This window comes from Pelodiscus sinensis, chromosome 7, assembly GCF_049634645.1.
Source record: "Pelodiscus sinensis isolate JC-2024 chromosome 7, ASM4963464v1, whole genome shotgun sequence".
NCBI lineage: Eukaryota > Metazoa > Chordata > Testudines > Trionychidae > Pelodiscus > Pelodiscus sinensis.
In genome coordinates, this window is record NC_134717.1 from 52,013,856 (window position 1) to 52,035,074 (window position 21,219).

The following is a 21,219-nucleotide window of genomic DNA, read 5'->3' on the forward strand; positions in this document are numbered from 1 at the left end:
GTAAGTTGGGGGGTTTTGTCCCCTTCCACACTTACAAAAAAGGTTGTAAGTGCGCGGGTTCGGAACTCAGGTGGTTGAATCTCGGGGACCTCCTGTACTGCTTTTAGACAGGCGGGGTAAAGATCGCCTTGAATAAGCTTATATAGTTGGAACTGTTCTTAGCAATTTATCTCTCATAGTAGTGTATTTTTCAGTTGCTTTTTTTCTTGCTGACCTATTTTATATGACACATATGGTAAAGAAAGTTAAAAGAGTAAAGTGATTAGGATCTATAAATCAGTAAATGTTTCATGAAAATAACCACACTGGCTTCTAAATATTTCATTAGATTTCTATATTACATATTTGTATTATGAATGCTGCTTCTTTTTAATGGCTTTTGTAGAGCTTGGATCTAGTTGGCAGTACACACTTTATATGTTTAAAATTCTGTAGTTTTACGTACTGTATTTCTCCTTGAATTTAGAGCAAGCAATGTAGGATGCAGTGTGATATGTTGGGTCCCAAGACTACCAATGTTTATTCATGTGCTTAATTTGCACGCACGAGGAGTCTCTTTGAAGTCAGTGTAATTACTAATGGGTATAAAATGAATGCATCACCAGGGCCTTAATTTGACCTGTGTCAGTATTTCTAGAATGGCTATTTACTGACATTCACATTGAGATCTTGCTCCAAAGCCTTATTGCTATTGTCTGAGACACCAAGTTACTGGCACAGGCAAGCTTTTGCAGTATATAATGCATGCATATTGCATTCTACCTATTTCTCATATTTTTTACTTTCTCTTTATTGGAAATGAAAGGTTAATATGCTTAAGCAATAGAATAGCTAAGCAACAGAATAATTAAAAAAATTAGATCACTTAAATTCTGATGTTCAGAGAGTTTAGTTACTTTGTAGCAGTCTAATTATTTTTAAGATATTAACTTATTTTACTCCTGTCTTATTTCTGAGGAACTGTTAATTTTCTGCTTAAGATCTTGTTCTCTGTAGCTGGCTGTCTAAATGTATTGTGATGTTTTTTTAATGGTATGTCTACATTGCAGAGTTTTTTTTCAGAAAAATGGCTGGTTTTTTAAAAAAACTTCACTTACGTCCACACTGCAATAGCGTTTTTTCAGAAAAAATTGAAAGAACAGAGGGGTTTTCCAACATTGGAAAACCTCTTTCTAGAGGAAGAAGCCTTTTTTCGAAAGAGCTCTTTTGGAAAAAGGCGTGTGTGGACAGGGAAGAGGGAGTTCTTGCAAAAGAAGAGGAAAGAGGAAAAAGCACAGGTGCCCAGGTGGCCACTCCGTCCATAGTAATCACAGCTTAAATGTGAGATAGCGTCCATTCAGTGTGGACGCTATCTTTCGAAAAAGCAGATCACTTTTTCGATGCGCTTGGGCAGTGTGGACGCTCTCTTTCAGAAGAAGTTTTTTCGGAAGATCTCTTTTGGAAAAGCTTCTTCCGAAAGAAACCTGCAGTCTAGACATAGCCTTACAGGTTAGCTAGAAAATCATCACTCTTTCCTAGACTGCTAAAATGAGTTCAAGTAATAAAAGGGGTTTTATGTGTCTGAGTGCTGTTACTTGGAGATAAATCTATATAGGTGTATAGTATCATTGATTAGTGATGTATTTGTGGAATATGTATTCTAGAGTCATGCTTAAAGAATGGAAATTTTCCAAACTATTTTACTTATCCAAACAATTAGTTCATATTATGTAGACCTATCAGTTGCCAAAATGGTGGAGATTAAAATACAGTGTCCATATTAAGCCTTGATTAAGTCAAGGTCTTCATTTGAATCACATCTGAATTTGGACAACTCAGTCTGACATCAGATTTTCAGAAATGGAGCCTAAGGTTTGATTTCAAAAGTCATAGCTTTAGATAGCTAAAGAAATAGCACATTCTTTTAAAAGCGTGGATCAGCCAGCTGTTCTCATTGACTTCAGATGCTCACTTTGAAAATTAGGCTTCTTATTTAGATGCCTAAATATGGATTTAGGGGACTAATATTAGGTTCCTATTTTTGAAAAATAGACCAAGATGTTGGTTATATATTTTTTTCTACGGAAATATAATTTTCAATTTGAAAATATTGTGTCAGAGCACAGGTGACCTGATATTGTTACCTTGATATTTCTGTAATATTTATTTATGCTGTAGAGATGTCAGTTAATATTTTCTAGCAGGGAGAGGTACTGACATGGCTCTATCAATTTTCTAATATATTTTTGGAAGAATGGAGTACCAAGTTAATCTTACTATCTTTATGTTAATAGTGAACATAACTATCATTGTTCTGTTTCTAACAGATCTGAAATATTCAGTCACAATAATTTTTGCCTCTGATTATTTTGTTTCTAATTTTGCAAAACCAGTGGATAAGGACATAGTATTATCCTCATTTTGACTCATGGCTGAAATAAAAAGTCCTCGAAATAAGTGATATTGTTGTTATTGCTAGTCCTTATATTGTCAATACAATATATTTTGAACAATGACAACATTCAAGGTTTTTCACTGGCTATAAAAATCCTTAAAAAAGATCTTTGATTTCCATAAACTGTCAGGTCCTCAGTTTTTCATCTTGTATGAAAGGCAGCACTTTTTGGACAGTACACAGACTTCAGGTTGTTACTGAACCAGATGGAAGAGCGTCACTTTTTGACAAGCCCATAATCAGTTTCTTAAGTTCCATAGGTTTTCATCTGGATCTTGGGAATTACTGTATCTGCTGGGCTTGATCTTGCTTAATTTATGAACTCGGATATACTTAGTTTAGTTTGTGAAACCTGATGAAACCGATCAGATAGATTCTGGCTAACAGAGCTCATTTTTGAAGGATTTGGTTTAACATGTTCACTTTAATTTGATGTATTGTAATTAATAATTTATATAGTTTCATAAATGTGCATGGTGCTCTAGAGAAACAAGAGGGCAAGGTTCTTTCCCCATAGTTTACAAACTGTTACACATGCAAATATTATGTAGGGCTATAGTTCAGGTGTATGGATTGTAGAGAGTGGATGAGCAGAGGAAGATAGGCGATAGACAGAAATGGGATGTTGTTCAGTGGATGAACAACATGAAAAGCAGTGTCAGGGCTTGTCTCCACCTACCTACACAGGATATTGACGGAGATGAATTTCCCAGGGTTAGATTTAGCCGGTCTAGTAAGGACCTGCTAAATTGACTGCTGATCACTCCCTATTGACTCTGGTGCTCTACCAGGTCATGGGGAGGAAGGGAAGGGCAAGAATGTTTCCTCTGTTGATATCCGACAGTGGGGATACCACAGTAAGTCAAGCTAAGGTACATTGACTCCATCTATACTATTCATGTAGCTGGAGTTGCTTATCTTAGACTTTCTCCCACAGTGTAGTCTTTCTCCTGAGAGAGGAGTTATTTCTCTTTAAAAAAAAAAAAAAAAAAAAAAAAAAAAAAAGGTGATCAAAGAGGGTGAGGTGAGTAAGACGAAAAGAGGGCAAGAGGAGAGCCAATATATTGTTTGAGACACAATGAATTGTCCAAAAATGTTGGCTTCTTTTCTACACTAATTCCTTTGCTTCTTTTGAAACAGATTCTTTTTTAAGACATAAGTGCATTTCATGTTTTAGTGGTACAAGAATCCTACTTTTTTTAATGTCCCACAGTAAATATTTAATTAAACTTTAATACTGTAATTAAGTATTCTTATCCCCAATCACATTATAGAGGCTAAGGATGAAAATTTTACATTCTCTGGTTGTGTCTTTGAAATATCTGGTGTATGCACACTAGTTGTATTCTAAAAGGTACGTACATCCCCTCCCTCCACCATGGTTTTCATGCTCAGTTTTGGCATATCAGTGCTTGTACCTTTATATATACAGACGTTTGGGCATGTCTATGCTACAGGATTATGTCAACCTAAGTTATGTCAGCATATAGCTGCCGCAGTAATTAATAGAGCCCTGCGCAGATACAACATTTTGGATCCGCATCCGCATCAGTATTCACAAAAATTAGTTGTGGATATCCACTTCCACAAATGTGGATACCCGTGGATATAAAGCAGATACCTGTGGATTTGCAGGGCTCTAAATACAAATTTGTATCCACCTCTGTATCTGCAAAAATAAGTTCAAATATCCACATCTGCGGATGCGGATAGTTGTGGATATAAAGCAAATTTATGGATTTACAGGGCTCTAGTAATTAAATCAGTTTTCTGTGTCCACCCTATGTGTTCATTTTGGTAATACCAGTTTATATGCAACACAAATTTTGGATGGTTTCAAGACAAAAAACAGGAAGTGTGGGGGGGTTGTCATGTGCACAAAAGAGTACACATAGTTCTGAGTGTTTGTAAAACAGCCTTAATTTAATTAGCACATGTAGACCCAAGGCAAACAACAGTGCCACACCTAACATAGGCTTCTAGCTGTCATTGCTGTTGAGGTTCAAAGTGCCTGATGGAGTATTCATGGAAGTATTCTGGCTGCTGATGCTTTGGAGTGTGTTGTTTAAAAAATAATGAGCTTGTGTGCCCCATAGAACTTCAGAGTGTTTGTTTTGCTGTTCAGTGAAACCCTGTGGTGGTTTTGGAGCCCTCTAAGAGAAAGTGGTGTATGCTCAGTTAGGGTTGTAATTAATAGTGCTATCCTCGTTGAAAGGAGGATAATACTCCAGGAAGGCCTAGATTGAGCAGCAATAGGAATAGTTACTTTTGTGGTAATGAACTTAATTGTAGGAAGAAAAGTCTTTGGTTTTAATCCTCGCTGACAACTATTAAGTTTTCATTGTAAATGGTGGCAAAGGAATAGTTATATCTTCCATCATTTTCTTTAGTCTACAGCAGGAGTGGGGAACCTTTTTTGGGTCAGGGGCTGCTGATCCACAAACGAATCAGACGGGGAAACGAATCAGACGGGGAAAAGAATCAGACGGGGAAAGTCGTTTCTGACTTGTACCTTGTGTACCCTGTAACAGGCAGTACCCGACTTACGCGGATCCCGCAGTTACGAACGGAGCTTTTCTCTCCCCGGAGGACACGGACAGCGGGACCTCGCGGTCCCGCCAACCGTGTACTCCGGGGCGAGAAAAGCTGCTCCGCGTCTCCCTGGTCTGCAAAGCCTCGGGGGAGGCCGGCAGCGGGACAGCCCAGGCGTGCCTGGGCTACCCCGCAGCCCCAGCCCCAGCCCCAGCCCCTCCGCGGCTTTGCAAAGCCTCGGGGGAAGCTGGCGGTGGGACAGCCCAGGCGCGCCTGGGCTGTCCCCCTGCGGGCGTGCTCCAAGGCTTTGCTCCCCGTCTCCCTGCAGACCAGGGAGACAGGGAGCAAAGCCGCGGAGCACACCTGCAGGGGGACAGCTCAAGCGCCCCGGGTTGTCCCGCTGCGGGCGTGCTCCAAGGCTTTGCTCCCCGTCTCTCTGCAGACCAGGGAGATGGGGAGCAAAGCCTCGGAGCACGCCCACAGTGGGACAGCGCGGCGCGCCTGGACTGTCCCGCTGCCCGCGTGCTCTGCGGCTTTGCTCCGCATCTCCCAGGTCAGCAGACCAGGGAGATGGAGCAAAGCCGTGGAGGACTTGGGCGTCCCGCCACCCCCGTCTCCCTGGTCTGCTGGGGGGGAGGGTGCAGCTAGTGCCCCCCCCCCAGCAGACCAGGCTTTTCTTGCCTACCCCTGGGGTAGAGCATCTGGGGGCTGCCAGGTTGGTCCCGCAGCGCTGCTCCGGACCAACCCGGCAGCACCCCAGCTGCTCTGCCCCAGGAGTCCTGATTCAGCTGCTGCTGGTCAGTTTCAGCAGCGGCTGAATCAGGACGCCTGGGGCAGAGCAGCTGGGGTGCTGCTGGGTTGCTCCAGTAGCGCCGAGGAGCCGTGCTACTGGAGCAACCCAGCAACACCCCAGCTGCTCTTCCCCAGGCGTCCCCAAGTCAGCCGCTGCTGAAACTGACCAGCGGCTGACTACAGGAAGCCCGAGGCAGAGTTGCTCTGCTCCAGGCTTTCTGGAATCAGCCGCTGATCAGTTTCAGCAGCAGCTGATTTGGGGACGCCTGGGTTTCTTAAGTTGAATCTGTATGTAAGTCAGAACTGGCATCCAGATTCAGCCGCGGTTGAAACTGATCAGTTTCAGCAGCGGCTGACGCCAGTTCCGACTTACATACAGATTCAACTTAAGAACGAACCTACAGTCCCTATCTTGTACGTAACCCGGGGACTGCCTGTACACTCATGTAAATGGGAGGTAAATTGTTACTAAATCTTCCCTGAAGAGGAACACTACTTCAGTTGAGGTCTAATAGAATGCTCCCCACAAATGTAGAAAACTTTCATTCCTGAAATATCTCAGGTTATGTCTACACTACAAAGTTAATTCGAACTAACAGCCATTAGTTCAAATTAACTTTCATAGCGTCTATACATATAACTTAATTCGAACTAGCGGAGCGCTTAATTCGAACTAGGTAAACCTCATTCTACGAGGAGTAACGCCTAGTTCGAATTAAGGGCTGTGTAGCCAGTTAATTTGAACTAGTTCGAGGCTAGCCCTTCCCAGGTTGCCCTGGTGGCCACTCTGGGCCAAACCAGGGAAGCTTTTCTGACCCCCTTCCAGCGCCGGAGCCCTTAAAGGGGCACTGTCTGGCTATGGTGCCCGTGCCAGGTGCAGGCCTGCCAGCACCCAGCCAGCAGACCCTGCACCTGGCACGGCATGAACCAGCCACCCGCTGCCACCCAGCCCTCCTCCTCTTCCCAGGACCAGGCTGGTGGCTCCCAGGAGTCTGCCCGGGGCCGCAAGAGGTGGGCACCCACCTGGTCTAGTGCGTAGCACTGGTTCCGGCCAGCCTTAACTTTGGTTCAGGGTCCACTCAGTGTGGACATGCTATTTCGAATTAGCAAAACGCTAATTCGAATTAGTTTTTAGGTCTAGATCAGTGGTCCCCAACGCAGTGCCCGCGGGCGCCATGGCGCCTGCCCTGCCATTTCTGTGCACCCGCTGACAATCCACGGGGCGAAGCAGTGCAGGGCTAGGCGTTGCCGGGGGAGAGGAGGAGCAGGAGAGGAGACGGGGTGGCCAGCAGGCTCTGGGGCGCATTGGGCCATGGGCCCTTTAAATTGGCGGGGCGGGGTTAGGTGTTGCCGGTGGTGGGGAGGAGCAGGACAAAGAGGAGATGGGGGCGGCCAGCAGGCTCCGGGGCGCATTGGGCCGCAGCCCTTTAAATCAGCGGGGCGGGGCTAGGCATTGATGGGGGAGGGGAGGAGCAGGAGAGGAGACAGGGGTGGCCAGCAGGCTCCGGGGCGCATTGGTGCTGGCTGCGCGCAGTCGCGGCGTTTCCCGGCTGCGGCCCTTTAAATCGGTGGGGCGGGACTAGGCGTTGCCAGGGGTGGCACCGGCTGCTTACCTGAAATGCCACCCCTGGCAAAGTGCTGCCCCAAGCACCTGCCTGATTTGCTGGTGCCTAGAGCCGGCCTTGGTGGTTAGTCTACTATTCTGCTAACCACTAACTAAAATCCCTATGCTCAGATAGTCAGAGCTGCTTCCTCTTTCAGAAATCTTCCAATGGAAGAGCTTTATTCCAATGAATTAACTGCAGTGACTGATACATAGAATTGGAAATTGTTGTTGTAATATAATTTTCTTATTTTGAGTGCAACATAATGTTATTTCTTGATGGCTGGAGTAATCGTTCTGTCTTAATTCGTGGGTTTTTTTTGTACTTCTGTCATTTTAAGGCTTGCTACGTATTAAGCAATGTATTGTACTGGGGTGTTATTTCCAAAGTGCACTAATGTGTTGCACATTGATTTGTGAAGATCCTGCCAGTGCACACTGAATGTTTCCTAGTGCATTTCAGCGTAGTGCTGCTAGGTCCTGGAAAGAGGAAGCACTGAATATCTAGTCCCCAGTCCATTTTAGATGTAATGGTTTTAGAGCTCAATGCTAAGACTTTGGAAGTGGATCTGGTATTGGATGGAGAACTAATGTGGAGCACCATGATGTTGTGCTCTTTTTCACTGGCCCTATCTTGTAAGTGGGCAAAAGGATCCAACTGAAGCTTCCGGTACAGGCTGACAGTAAAATGTGTGCATCCATGGGGAAGAGTTCCCATTAAATACTATCCATCTCCTATCAAATTCAGTTGGACAGGTTTCGAATACTCCTAATTTATCTGCGTAGAGGGCTGCTGACATAGTGTGCTCCATCTTTGTCTCACAGTGACGGATACTGCGTGAGGGGTGTAAGTAAATTCTTTATGATAACTGAAATATGCTGTCACTGGAGCAAATAAAAAATAATATTGATAACCAGCTGAAAGGTTTGAAAATCTAGTTTGTCAGCAGTAAATTTACACAAACTACTGTGAAGTTTTATTTTTTTTAATTGAGAAGGTACTTTACTTAAGCAATGCTAGTTGCAGATTATTTTAAGTTTGTAATCTTCGTGTCCCACAGAGTGTCACCTGGGCATCAAGAAGAGCTTTCTGGAGTTATCTAGGACAAGCTGGAACACGGTGAAGTTCTGCTATTGCATAGAATGTACATGTACTTATCCAGTGTAAAAGATATTGTTGCACTTTTCAAGTCAAATCCTAGCCCCTGACAAGTAAATGGGAATTTTGCTATTGACCTCAATGAGAAATGGATCATTGGAAATGAGGCACTCTGAAACCTAGGCTGTCCTAATGTCCCTTTTCCTCTTCCCTTGAGTTTTTTGTGGTGCCATGCTTGATTACTGTTGCAGGGGAACCATGCCCAGCCCTACGCAACCCTCCAGGGCCTCCCACTTATTTTGGGAGCAGGACCTGACCCAACCCCAACACTTAGGCCTCCCCCACATCCATTTGACACATTTTGGTGACCAAACTGAGAAACCCAAAGCAGATGGCAGGGATGTAAAGATGCCAGTACAGGTTTAGTCAAGTCCAGGCAGAATAAATGAAGTAAGAGCAGATCTTATGTGATTTTTTTATGGAAGTGAACAGCTCCTAGAACTAATCAGCAGACTTTGAATCTTTATTTTTAAATGCAATGTTGAACATTGAGATGCATTCTGTGCTACTGTGGAATATTTTATCAAAAAGACTGTTCTTGAAATGCAACAGTAATCAAGAATGCATTTCAAGAACAGTCTTTTTGATAAAATATTCCACAGTAGCACAGAATGCATCTCAATGTTCAACCTTGCATTTAAAAATCATCTCCGGGGAGTATTAGACTACAGGTCTGTAAAATAAAGATTCAAAGTCTGCTGATTAGTTCTAGGAGCTGTTCACTTCCATAAAAAATCACATAAGATCTGCTCTTACTTCATTTATTCTGCCTGGACTTGACTAAACCTGTACTGGCATCTTTACATCCCTGTCATCTGCTTTGGGTTTCTCAGTTTGGTCACCAAAATGTGTCAAATGGATGTGGGGGAGGCCTAAGTGTTGGGGTTGGGTCAGGTCCTGCTCCCAAAATAAGTGGGAGGCCCTGGAGGGTTGTGTAGGGCTGGGCATGGTTCCCCACTCTGGCTAGGTCTCAGTACCACAAATCTGGCCTGGCCAGCTCTCCACTGGGGCACCATACCAAAGCTTAACAGTGCTGTGACCCCAAGGGTTGCAGCAGCTGGAGCTGGGAGCCATGTCCAGCCACAGGCGCGCCCCCCCTCCCATATGCTACATACAGTGTACTTTTTCAGTACTTACTATGTTAATGTATGCATTACACGTAGTGGGTAAAAATAGTTTAATAACAGATGTTTTTGTACTAAAGCTATATACTGAGTTGCAGCAAGCCATCAATTTTTAAAAATGGGTTCTGAGCACACAAGGTTGAGAACCATTGTTCTGCATATTTGAACATTGTATAACAGTAGCATAAATGTGAAAATCAAATACAGGCAGTCCCCGGGTTACATGGATCCGACTTACATCGGATTCCTACTTACAAATAGGGTGAGGCAACCCCGCACTAGCTGCTTCCCCCCAGCAGACCAGGGAGACGCAAAGCGGCTTTTCTTAGCAGACACCTCAGCTTGAGAATAAAGGACTGAGGGAAGTGAAATGTGGGAGAATAAAACTGAGCTCTGGAGAAATTTTTGCTAGAGTTGCCCCTACAATATGTACCAGTTCCGACTTACATACAAATTCAACTTAAGAACAAACCTACAGTCCCTATCTTGTACGTAACCCGGGGACTGCCTGTAGTCTATTGAGATGTCCTTAAGTCTTATTTTTATATAGAGAAATTTTTGTAAAATATCATTTCAAGCAGCAATCATCCCTCACTTGGAGCATCATTCCACCAATTAACTATATTTGTCTATGGTTAAGAGTAAGGCCCTGCAAAAACTATAACTGTCAGAGATCTAGGTAAACCATCATGTCCCTATCCGGTTACTCAAAGTTAAAAATTGTCCTGTAAGAGGGTGGTGATCATATCCATGGTTTTTATTTGGGTAGGGGAGTATTATAGAGTGATACTTCAACTTTTACTCTTGTTTTGAGTCCAGAAGAACTGTTCCACTTAAGATAACTTTCATCATTAGCATTTTTAATCATGTATGAAACGATACATTCCACAGCATCTGTTCAGGGTTTTAAATTCTTTTTGCCCTATGATGATAATTTTCTAGCAATTACAACAGCAAAAAAGGCAATGAAGTTCTTTGTAATTTCTTTGGACTCATAAAATTAAATATATGATTCTCACTCCCAATTTATTGTGTGTGTGCTGAAGGTAACTTGCTGGGGTTTTTCATATTACGGAAGTAATATAGGCAATATAGTATAGGCAATACAAATTCACAATAGAAATTGACTAATATTAAACATTTTATGCCATTGGTGATTTCCATGTTTTATGGCTTCTATATACTATCCTTTAGAAAAAAGTAATTTACTTTCCGTATTGTTAGTGTGTGTTCCATGTCTCATTGAAGATTTACATGTTAAAACTTGTCTTTCTCAAATGAATCCTACAATTTAGATTCTGAATCTCTGATCTTCTATGTTTGAAAATATATGTAAATAATGTTTTAGTGTCAAAAGCATTGTCTTGTTCTGTGTGCAGCCATTTTACATCATAATCCAATATTTATTAATGAACACCGATTCACAAATAGGATATTATTTTCCTGAAACTTAACAATTGTGATTAAATTACTCTGAAATTATTTTCAATCCATTTTAAAAGTACTGTACAGAAAATCTGGGCACTTACTTTACAGTGCAACACATGCAGAATAGTGAGAGATGATTTTGATTTAGTTTTGATGAACTCCTACTTTTGAGTTTGCAGTTGTTTGGCAGGACTCACAAGTAATCAGATCTCTTTGGAAAGAATATGTGAAAACTGATGGAAAGGTGCTAATAATAATTGTTATAATAAAAATGGCTCACTGTATTTTCAGGGTAGCATTTTGTCATTTTAATGCACTGTATGGTAAAATCTGAGGGGCATCAGAACATTATGCTGAAAGAAAGAATGAAAGATAACAGCTGACTGGCAGCGCAGTGCAGTGTGAAAAGCTTAGAGCAGCATTAAATCAGTCCCTTCTAATTAGTTGCTGTCACATATCACCTCCAGGTATGCTTGGTTTAAAAAAAAACCTGCTTTGAGGAGATAAAATATTTTACTTTTCTTGGAATATCTTCTTTATTTTTTCACTTTTTTATGGAAACACCAGGCGAGGATTTTTTTTTAATTCTTTTGGTCTTTTTTTTTTAAAAAATAACACTATCCCTGAACATGACTGTGTGTTGACTGTGTAAATAAATGAGCCACCACATTGGAAACTCTGTGTGATTCTACACATGCTGTGCTAATGCATGGTAAGCCCTCTTATTTTCGGAAGACCTGATTTCCTCTTCATAGGTCAGTGCACCTTTCATATCCCTAATTAGATTGAACAGAAAATACCATGTTCTATAAAGGCAGTAGTGAAGTGTGGAAGAGTAATGATTGTTCATTCAGCTTAGACCAAACAAATCTCATAGCACGGTGCTCTCTCATCTGCTTCTGATGAGACAGTAATATGGTGTAGACAGTTTCTGTAAAACATGCATATGTGACTATCTTCCCTTTTCTAGCCAGGACAGTTTCTCCTACATTGATTTAACCATGCCGTGGGCAAAGGTGAGGGGAAAAGCCTCTTGCTAAGAAAAGGAGTAATTAATGAATGTCTTAATTTTGTTCTCTTCCCTCAGGTCCTAAAACAATTACTGTATGGGGGAACATCTGTTTGCCTAGGAGAAATGAGTTACCTGTGTGTTTAAAAACCAAGTCTGATCTACAGAAATTAGTATTTAACCCATTTGCCTATCTGTTGAGACAGGAAAAAAATAGAAAAAAAGGTACAGATGGGAATGTTATGTGTAGTGTTCCTGATGAAGGCTGAGGTTGAGGTGGGAATCTCTGTCTTTAGTTGGGCACCATTTTTCCTGTTGCAAGTGGTGCCAAAGTTTAAAAGCAGCCTGCCTGAAACAGGGACAAAAAGTGGCTGTTTTACCAAAGGAAGGAACTACTGGAGCAACAAGCCAGCAAGGGGGGGGGGGGGGTGTTGCAGGAGACATGGAGAGCAAAAGTTGGAACACAGAAGCTGCAGCTGAAGGGTACCTGCTGCTTGCAGGCCTGGAGCAGCTCAGAAGCATCACTCCTCATCGTGTAGACTAGTGGTGGGCAACCTGAGAGACATTTTACCATTGCCCATGCCAGGGTTGCCAGGTTCAACTGTTTTCCCACCCATGTAGGTTTTTTCCCTACCACTATTACTAAAGTGACACACATAAATAAAGAGCATGTGAAGAGAGGTACATGCTGATTGCACACAACATAGATTCTGAGTGCCATGTTCTCCCTCTGCATCCAATCAAAGCACTGCTACGGTTCAATCAGCACTCCCGCAAATTCTAGGTACTCAAGCACAGTTGGCAAAACTATCCTGGGAGACAATCTTTGTTATGATGGTCTCGTGACCCACTGAGATGAAGAAGGGCTACTCGTGCAGCCCACTCACTAGCTTAGGTTACCCATTGCTGGTGTAAACTCTGCCTGTTGTTTTGGCATTTGCAAGTTGAGGAATCGCTTGCCTGGTCATCACTCTAGTAGCAGAGTGCATTGGTAGAGTGGAGCTTTGGAGTATGTCACTGATTATTTTTTCCCAATTTGACCCTATAATTACATCATAGAAGCCAAATTGCACTATCCAAGCTGTTGTCTGCACATATAGCACTTAGCCATCAATCAGTTTAGATCATCGTGACCTTGGCAACAGGATAAAGGTAAATTCCTTACTTGGATCAATATTGCTAAAATAAAATGTTCCAAGTTTGAGTCACAAAAGGCTTTTCTTAATGTCGGATTTGGAAGAAAGAGTTTATTGCTTCCCAATTTTTTTTGACAAATATTTATTCTTGTGAGTAGCAGGAGGGGGGCAAGTTCCATTTCTGTACAGATTTAAAGTCCTCTGACACTAATTCAGTGGGGATTTCAGTATGGAATCTAGTTATGCTGGCTTCTCTGGAAGATTCCCTTTCAAGGCTTCTGTATGAAACAGTAATTGGCTGAATTTATTCGTTTTCTGCAGCGGTAGAGTCATTTTTGTTTGTCCCCAGTGACAACTGAGACTTATCTTCATCCTGGAATACATTGAGCCAGAGTAAGCCCATGCACCATCTCCCAAGAGTCAGAAGCAGCGTAGGATGCTGAAAGCACCAGCTGTTTAGGAGTTTCAATGTAATGTCATTAGGAGTAGAAGCAAACTGTTCAGAGAGAGAATAAACACCAATTTTCTAAAAATCCCAAATGGGATTTATGATTTAATCCAGTGGCAATAGCTAGTGCTATGAAATGATTTAGGACAGGGTATCAAGTGGATATTGTGTTCTTTGACTTCCAAAAATTTTTAATATTTAAAAAACTGGATGTGGCATTATGAGAGATTGTCTGTTTTTGAAATCTGCAGTCATAGAGCCATGATCAAATCCTTCCCCAAAAGCTGATTTTGATGTATTCAGCTCAGGAAACGGTATAGTTGATATAACCAACTTGCCTCAAGGAACATGCACTGAAAAAAGAAAATAGCTGTTGAGGTGATATGAAAAATCCAGTCTAGTGCCCTGTTGGTTTAGTATTAGGAGCTTAGGATAGTAGAATAGTTATTTTTTACTTTTCATGGTAAGTCCATAAATGCAAATCCATAGTGAAGCGAGGTATTTGATATGTCCATAATAGAACAATACTCTGATGCCTAAATTGCAGGATAGCTTGGAAATGCAAGACATTAAACAGCTATATTTTATTGCCTATTTAAAATTATAGCTGTGCTGAATAAATTGAGCTTTAGTGGTTGTGTCTACTTCTGCATAAATGTCAGCTGCATGTGAGAGACCATGTAGTAGCAACTGGTTAAATATCTTAAAAATTAGCATTTCCTATAAACAAATCCCACTTCTTCAGGATGATGCAACTTGAACTAGCTAAGATTGAGTTTTCTTTCTAATTCCATTGAATCTCTTTAGTGTCCAGATACAGCCTTTCTATGTGTGCTCCACCTAAAGTCAACAGGGGGAGTCTGAAAATTGGGTGATTTCACTATATCTGAAACCTCAGTATTGTCGAGAAATTGAACAGTAGTTAATTTGTTGTAAAATGTTGTGCAGCCCTTTTTATTGTGATAAATAAAAGCTGGTGCAACAGAACCTGTATATTTAGGGCTTGAAGAGAAAAATGTAATTAAGATATCTGGGAAGTAAGAAAATGTAAGAGTTTCTTAGATCAGTGGTTTTCAAAGTGCAGCCTTTCATGTGGTCCATAGTGCCCCCCCCCCCCCCACACACAGACAGAGCGGGGAGGTTTCTCTAGCTTCCCTCTGGGAGGGTGCGCGGAGGGGAGGAGGCAGAAAGGCGGGGGGCTATTTACCCTCTCCTAAAGAGGATGAGGGAGAAAGGGGCTCAGACAGGGAGAGGCTGCAAGTGGAGCCCAGCAGGGGGTGTTTCCAGTTGCATGGGCAAGGAGAGGCTGGGGGTTGGGGGCAAGAAGGATTTCCCTAAACTGTTCTGGCTTTCACTCTGGCGGTGAAGGGCTTGGCTCGGATCCTTCCCATCAGCCCATTAAGAGTGATGGGAAATGCAAAGGAGCTACAGCGGTGGCTGGGTCATGCAGGAGGCAGAAGCCGGGGGCAGGAACGCTGCGTGTGTGACTCGGTGCAACCAGTGAGCTCGGGTGGAAAGTTTCCACTCCCTTCGCTTTGCAACTCAGATTCCCTTGCACGTGCTAGCTGGTGGGTCTAAACCTGGGGAGCCTCCTTCTTGCAAAAAGGCAGTGAGGGATGATTGGGGGGGAGGGAGTACATCGGGTTATTTGCAAAATCTGGTGCGTTTGGCAGGAGCGGGTCCCAACATATTAGGCTCATCCGAGACTAGGGAATTTGCAGCAATGCAAGGGAGCCAGCCTCTGAGATGGGGCAGGTGGAAAGGAACTGAGTAACCAACCCCAGCTGGGTTACTCTGGGGACAGCAGCAGGTCCCCCTTCCCCAGTGCCCTGGGCTCACCTTTCGCAGCCAGGTGAGCTCAGCCTAGTGCCAGGGCTGGGCCTGACCCTTAGGAAGGGTTCCCCTCTAGCCGCTCTGAGGCTGCAATGCCCAAAGGAGGAAGGGGAGGGCAGGCAGCAAGGTGCCTGATTTACTTGGGGTTGGTTCTGCTTGGCGCAGGGGATGTGACCAGAAGGCCTCCTGGAGTTTCTTACAACCCTGCTCTTCTGTGGCTCTATGTCCCTGAGGCTGGAGTAGCTGCATGAGCTCCCTGCTGAATTGGGGAGGAGAGGAGGCTGAGTTTCCCCCTCCCCGCTGGGGGGATGGCAGTGCAGTGACGTGCTGTCGGAAGGCAATGGGAGCAGCGGGAGACAGTGCTTGGGAGCAATGGGGGCACAAAGCCAGATAAGTGCCTCCCCCATGCCCGGACCCTTGCACCCCAATCCCACTCACTCACTCTCCCACCCCCACCAAGACCCCACACTCCCAGCTTGCTCCTACACCCTCCCTTGCTCGTGCACCTCCCTCCTGGCCAAGCACCCTACCTCCAGTCTGTTTGTGCACCCTCCCTGCTCGCCAGACTCCCTACTCCCAGCCGGCTTCTGTAGCCTACTTCCCACCCAGATCTTGTACCCTCGCCCCCTCCTGCACCCCACCTCGTGCCCAGATCCTATACCACCATACCTTTTCCACTTGCTGGCAGCTCTGTCCCACACACTGAACCCCTCATTTTTGTCCCCACCTCAGAGCCTAAGGGGGGTCCACAAAATCCACTAACTCCGAAATCCCAGAATACTCCAGCATGAGGCGAACAATGATTAATATTATTGCCATAATACTTTGATGCTCAACAGGCTCCACAGTGGATTCTAGGCTTATGCTGCTATGGCATCTACATGGATAGCCAGGCTAAAAAGGGTCCAAAAAGATGGTTTCCCCTTGCTTTCAAGCAGGGCAGGAGGGAGGTTGGTTGCATTATAGAACACTGACAACATGAACCCAGAACCACCAGCTGCACAGTTTTGGTCCCAGCAAGCACTGAAATCATAACCCAGAATACAAAGGGGCACAGGAACTTTGGGATAGCCACCTCCAGTGTTTCATTCTCAAAGCTGACGGCAGCCCCCTACTGGGGATACACTTCGAAGTATGTCAAATTCTTGCACTCAGTGGGGACATGCACCTTTGACTTTACAAAATTGGGTGCTGAAAAATCAACCTTATCTCTCACTGTAGCTAAGGCTTAAGTAGTCTCTCTTTGGTAACTTTAGAAATTACTCTTGGTTTTTTCCTCCCCTTTTCATTTGGCTTTATTGTTGGTCTGCTTGCTTTTTTTCCATCCCTTTTTACCCTATAGCCCCACATGAACATTTAAAACAGCTTGATATTTTGGCCAATTGGTGAGTGTCAACATGAATTTTCTTGGTAATAACAATGAAAAAATTGAAGGAAATGGTTGTTTTAGGCAACATAACTGAGCAGGAATCTCAGGATTGATGGTTATTTCAGCTATTAAATAGGATATTTATGTTTTATGTTCCACTGTAAAAATTGAATACAATGTTATGTGTACCTTAAGTTCAAGTAAGGACAATTTTTTTCTTTAGCAGAGATATGCTTCTGAGAGTTAAGGCTAAGTCAGGAATCTAGGAGTATAAAAAAACTGGGCCAATTTCCTCTTTTTTGAGGAAGGCTTTTGCAGAGGCATTTGTTGAGCTCTGCGAAATATGCTTTGCTCATTCTGATTGCCAGAGGCATGATAGGGGAAAGTTTTTCACTGAAAACAACCTACGGGGTGATCCTCTGTTACTTTTCTAAAAGGTTCAGGACAGAACTTGCATGCCAAAGAGTGGTAGGGTTAAGGTGGCTTATCAATCTTTGCACCTCTTCCCCCCTCCCCCGGATATTTTGTTGCATATTTTAGATAGCCATAAGCCCTGGAGGTCACCTCTGGAATGTCTACTATGCTGGAGCCTGGAAGGGATTCTTTGGAGGCAGTCTTCTGACTGTATTTCTCAGTTCCTGTACTTATGGGGGAATCCCCCTTTGGCTAGGTAAGGCGCTTTTAGATCCCCTGTGCGCTGCTCTGGCCCTTTTACTCAACACAGCACGCCCAGAGTCCTGTCTGAGAGTCAGCTCCATGTTTCTTTATCTGACTGTCCACATTGTAGAGATGTTCCCAGTGAGATGAGTATGTAGCAGTGGCACCTGAGGTAAGTAGGTCTGTCCCCTTAAGGAATTGCAAATTAGATCCTTCAAGGACCATTTTACATGATGTAAAGTTGTGTAACAATGCCTGGCTTGTATACAGCACTTTTCATCCATAGATCTCTTTACAAAGGAAACTAGTGTTATTTCCATTTTACAGATGGAGAAACTGAGATACCGGGAATGCAGTGACTTGCCCGAGGTCACCCAAAATACCAATGACAGAGCAGGGGATAGAACACGTGCCTCCTGAGTCGTGATCCAGCAGGTCACACTACCCCTTTACGATGTAAAATCCTAAAATCTCTCTCTCTCTTCCTTGTGTGTGTGTCCATGGCCTCCCCTGCCCCAGACACTGTTCAGGGACGGCAAAACGGGCCGGACCCTTGGGAAGTGGAATCTGCCCAGGCTGTGCTGCCAGGCAGTCTTGCTGGTTCCTAAACAGTGTCGGGGGCAGGGAGCGACTCCATTCAGCGCTTTGTCGCAGCTCTGGATAAGCCTATCACAGGAAATGGGGCTGTGGCAGCGCCACCGCCATTGCTCACACGGGAGACCTGGGTTGGTGGGTCCTGGGGACGTTGGAGGGCCTTCCCAGCATCCAGAGGGCCTGAGGCACCATATGAGAGCAGGCCCCCAGAGGAACAGCGTGGGGCCTAGTAGCTAAGGGGAGGCACTGGCTGTGCATTGGGCTGGCTCTGGCACCTGTGGTGCACGATCACCTGCGTGGGATGGGGCGAGCTTTGGGGGTTGCAAGTCTGTGCTCCTCCCAGGCAGGGGCTCTCAGCCCCTCAGCCCAGGGGGCTGCTTCAGTTGGTGCGAGGTCCAGGGCGTGGCCCACTCACGCCAGGAACAGAGGCAGGCTCTGCATCCCTGTCAGCCCTTTCTCTGCTGCGCCCTGAGTGGCCACACCAGCACCAAGCTGGCCTGGTGGAAACTGCTGCTGATTCCAGCAACTCCTTAGGCATCACAGAGGGGAGGCCCAGCAGTGTTCGGAGCAGCTAGGGATGGTGGACTAGCGATGGAAGAAGGGAGGTGGGCTGTGGGCCATGAGCTATTTTATTGGCAGGAGTGGGAAGAGTGCAGGCAAGGGGTACTAGCTGGCAATTGAAGAGCATGAGTAGGTGGGGTGAGTTGAGAGCATTCGGTTAGAGGGGCCCATGCAGGGGTGTGATGGGCGGGAGTAGAGAAGGATGCGAGTGACTTGGGGCCGTGGAAAACGCAGCTGGGCCCAGTGCAAGAGCAGCTGGGGGAGGGGCACAGCCCTCCTCTGTGTGTGTGTGTGTGTGTGTGTGTGTGTGTGTGTGTGTGTGTGTGTGTGTGTATTTATATATCTATACATACATACATACATTTTCCTGCAGGACAACAGAGTGATGTCATCACGTCATCTACGTCCCACTGCCCGCCTCCGCCTCTCTCCTCAGCCACACAGCCTCATCCCTTCCCCGGTGCTCCTGGGAGGCAGGAGCCGTGCATCCTTCCTGCTTGGGCATGCACTCCTCCTCCCGTCTCTGCCAATAAGTGAGATAGTGATGGGGGTCCAGGATCTGGGTGGAAGATAGGGTCCAGGAGGGGTTGAGGGTACAGAGTCTGGCCAGGTGGGAGGATACAAGAGCAGGCTGGGGGTAGGGTGTGAGGACAGAGGGGTGGATGCAGGAGCAGGCTGGTGGTAGGGTATAGCAGTCGGGGGAGGGGGAGTGGTTGGCCAGAGTAGGGATGTTAAATATCAGTTAACTGAATTGTCGAGTAACCTCATGAATTTTTATCGGTTACTCGACTATTCTATAGTCTGTGGGGGCGGGGCCAACAGCCAGTATCAGAGGCAGCAGCACGGGGTGCCAGGTGGGAGCTAGTTCTGAGGGGAGCCAATTTAAAAACCAGCTCTCCTCACGGACCAGCTGCCTGTCACCCTCCTCCATTCCCTATTCCTCCCCAAGCGCATGTTGTGCCCCCATGGGTGAGAGGAAATGAGGAGCCCTGGCCAGCCACAATTATGGGGTGGGGATGGAGGGAGGCGTGCGCCTGCTGCTCTGCCTCAGCCCCAGCACTGCCACCAGCAAAAGCAGCTGAATGTGCCGGGTGGGGAGAGCCCTGGGAAGGCACCTCCGGCTTCACCTTAGCCCCAGTGACGCAGCCAGCAGAGGCAGCTGTGTGAGCGGGAGGGGGAAGCGGAGCCCTGGTGATGCGCCTCTTGCTCCACCTTCTCCTGCTGCCGCTGGCAAAAGTGGTCAAACAGGCAGGAGGAGTGGCCGTTGGCAGCGCGCACAGCTCCCTCCTTTGCTCCCCCTGCTTCCCCATGCACATCTTCCCAAGTGGGGAGGAGTGAGGAAGGTGCCTCTTGCTCCACGACCTGCTGCCACTGCCTGAGCCACCAAGGCTGCCGGAGGCGAGACGCTGGGAACAGCTGGCGTAAGCTCCATCAGCCGTGGCGGCCTGGCAGCAAATGGTTCATGGCCCGGCTGTTGGCAGGTGCTGTTCTAGTGTAATTAAAAATAAGATAAGAACACCCTGTGGCAAATGGTAACCCTAGATTTTTCTTATTGCAGCTGTTTATATCATATACTTGAGTGATAGATTCTAAACCTAGATAACTAATTAAACAAGCCATTAGAATTAGTTTAGCTAAGCTAAGCTTTCTTTTTTCTGAAAAAACTTAGAAAACAGCGAATAGTCCTGTAGCTCCTTAGAGACTAACAAAAAATGTAGTGGGTTGTGCCCATAAAAGCTCATGCTATCATCTACATTGTGCGCTAGCCTCTAAGGAGCTGTAGGACTATTTGCTCTAAGTTTTTTTTCAGTTATAGGCTAACATGGCTACCTCTCTTTTTCTTTTTTCTAGAAGCATTCAGCATAGCAAACAACTTTGGTTCTACTCAGTAACTATCCAAAACAGAGCAGAATTATCTGTTTTGGATAGTTCATTTTCATCATATGAGTCAGATCCTACCAGCAGATGATTGATTTTCTTTTTTTTGGTGGTTCGGTTTTTGTAGTTTTCATATTGGAGTATTACTCTTGTTCTAAAAGCATGCTCCACATCTTGTCCCGCTCATACTTTGAATGGCACTTCAAAATCTGAAACCTTGGGTCAAGTGCTGTAGCTATTTTTAGAAATCTCCTATTGATGCCTTCTTTGCATTTGTCAAATCTGCTATGGAAGTGTTCTTAAAATGAACATGTGCTTGGGTCATCATCTCAGACTGCAGTAACATGAAACGAATGGTAGAATGCAGGTAAAACAGTAGGAGACATATAGTTCTACCTCAAGGAGTTCAGTCACAAATTTAATTAACACGTTATTTTTTAATGAACATTATTTGCATGAAAGCATGCTTTCTTGAATTGTGGTCAAATGTAGGGGCATACAAATGTTTAGCATATCTGGCACATAACTATCTTGCAATGTCAGCTACAAAAATACCATGCAAATGCCTGTTCTAACTTTCTGGTTACATCTACTATATATTTGAGAGAGTTTGCCTGTTTATCTGTTTTCTATGTTTTTTCCCCCCGTTTAAGAGCTCTTCC

At 44.8% G+C, this 21,219-nt stretch overlaps 1 protein-coding gene and 1 long non-coding RNA gene across 4 annotated transcripts in view; one reads left to right on the top strand and one right to left on the bottom strand.

The window, feature by feature from the left end:
- FAM171B (family with sequence similarity 171 member B) overlaps positions 1–21,219 on the top strand; it is a 258,535-nt gene that overhangs the window by 15,423 nt on the left and 221,893 nt on the right. The gene's annotated exons all lie outside the window — the stretch shown is intronic.
- On the bottom strand, positions 11,645–20,736 carry LOC142830206 (uncharacterized). Its single transcript, XR_012905245.1, has 3 exons — positions 20,639–20,736; positions 19,041–19,238; positions 11,645–13,590 (listed from the first exon to the last, which is right to left on the bottom strand). It is a non-coding gene; the product is annotated as an uncharacterized LOC142830206 (long non-coding RNA).